General features: G+C 32.8%; 1 pseudogene; it reads right to left on the bottom strand.

Annotated features, from left to right (window-relative positions):
- Positions 1 to 2,017: 2,017 nt before the first annotated feature.
- Positions 2,018 to 2,164, bottom strand: LOC145273969 (U2 spliceosomal RNA; annotated as a pseudogene).
- Positions 2,165 to 2,507: the final 343 nt, after the last annotated feature.

Genomic DNA, 2,507 nt, shown 5'->3' on the forward strand with positions numbered 1-2,507 from the left:
CAAATAATAACTTTGATATATTATCTGGGATGTATATTTCATTTCAAACACACCGATCAATTAACTCACATTTTGTAATTTTTCATAATTCTTAGATATTTTACTAATGTCGACAATCATTTTTCATCATTTTAACCCACATCATCACCCCCCTTACTAAAATAATTACTTTGATATATTGTCTGGTCTGATTTCATTACAAATACACTAATGCATTAAATGACATTACATTTTTCATAATTCTTGGATATGTTACTAATTTCGACAATTATTTTTCGTAATTTAAACCATCCTTATCGACCTCTTTTACTAAAATAATTACTTTGATATATTTCCTTGGCTGATTATTTTATTATAAACTCAAAATCGATTAACTCACATATACTCGATGTGCATAATCCTAGATATGTTACTAATTTTTTTTACAATTGAAAACCCACATTATACCTCTCACTCCTACTTATAAAACATATTTGATATATTGTCTGGGCTTATTATAACACACCAATCAAGTAACTCACATTTCATCAATTTTCATAGTTCTTGGATATGTTACTAATTTCGACAATAATTTTCATAACTTTAACCCACTATGTCGATTCCCTTTACTTATACAATAACTTTGATATATTGCCTGGGCTGATTATTTCATTACAAACAAATCAATAAATTCTGGGTATTCGCATAGTATATATGTTTCGCCTATCTTATCCAATCCCGGGTGACGCCGCATATTCTGCTAATATATATCTTTCATCTATCTCATTCGAAATTTGGCGAAGCTGGGTATTTTGCTCCTATATGTTTTCCACTTATCTCACTCAATACTGGGCGACGCTTTCTGATAGTGTATATTTGCACATCTCATTCAATCCCGGAACTGACTTCATATCCGCAACCACACTGTTTAAAATATACATTAAATAAAGTAATGTGTTAATCGTTAACTGTTTCATCCCTTTCCGGGACTGACTTTATATCCCCAACTCACTGCTAAAAATATAATGAAATAATGGAATGTCTAAATAGTAAACTGTTTCAGCCATTTCCGCGACCGACTTTATATCCCAAACCCACTGCTATAAAATATTCATGAAATAATGTAATGTCTAAATAGTAAACTGTTTCAGTCATTTCTAGAACTGACTTATAATCCCCAACCCACTGTTGAAAATATACATGAAATAAAGTACAGTATAAATCGTAAACTTTTTCAGCCATTTCCGGGACCGACTTCTTATCTACCATCCTACTGTTAAAAATATACATTAAATAAAGTAGTGTCCAAAACGTAACTAGTTGCAGACATTTCCGGAACTGACTTCATATTTCCCACCCCAATGTTAAAAATATACATTAATAAAGTAATGTGTAATGCGTAAACGGTTTCACCCATTTACGGGACTGATTTAATATCTCCCACTCCCAAAAATATGCATGAAATAAAGTAATGTTTAAATCGTAAACGGTGTGAGTAATTTCCGGGACTGAATTCCTATCCCGTAACCCACTGCTAAAAATATACTTGAAATAATGTAATGTTTAAATCATAAACTGTTTCAGCAGCTTTTCGAAAGCAATACATAAAAACTATAACACGGTGATGGATTAGGCAACCGTTGCTTCAACATGAATTTCTGAGTGTAGTACAAGTTTCAGCATTCTAGTGACTTAAATGCCGCCCCTTTGTGGTCTTGGTTAATGGACGACAAATCCTTCACTACTGATACAATTTTTATTTTTGTTATTGACCAGAGTGTCCCTTTTGGGGAACTGGTTTCCCCCTAAATTTATAACCGACCTCATGTCAAATTCCGCCCTTGTGGGAAGGCAAGTAAACAAAAAAAAAATCAGAACGGACATTTTCCAGGGTATTTTATAATTAATCAGAAGTGACATTTCCAGGGAACTTCGTTATTAAATCAAAAATAACTTTTTCCAGTTACTTTCTTTTAATATTAAAACTTTGTTACATTAAACATAGTACCTATTCACAATGCCTCCCCAGGGGACAGATTTAGACACCAGGGTTGTTTTTTAATGTGGAGAAAAAACGTCTTAGTCGTAAAGGATTTCTCTTTCACTGAGAGAGAATAAATTGAAATGTAGTACCTGAAGAAAAGATACTACACTTTGATCTTAGCCAAAAGGCCAAGAAAGACAAATCATTCTTTAGTAGCTTTGCCTCAACAGCGACAACAATTTTTTTTTTTTTTTTTCATTTTTTCATCCACATTTTCGAATATTCCACTTTCCTTTGTTAGGGATGGATTCACAGCATGATAACGAACGGAGCGATAGTAGTAGTAGTAGTAGTAGTAGTAGTAGTAGTAGTAGTAGTAGTAGTAGTAATAATAATATAAGATATATTATTATTAGAACCATAATGATTCTTATATAAAAAACATATAGACAGAAAAACTGATCGTATCGCCGACATCAGAGTCACCGCAGAGATGTGAGTGACAAAACCTGTTGCGAACTCCCAAGCACAGCCACCACACTAT

Source organism: Euprymna scolopes, chromosome 4, assembly GCF_053919585.1.
Source record: "Euprymna scolopes isolate OS-2025 chromosome 4, ASM5391958v1, whole genome shotgun sequence".
Classification (NCBI taxonomy): Eukaryota; Metazoa; Mollusca; class Cephalopoda; order Sepiida; family Sepiolidae; genus Euprymna; species Euprymna scolopes.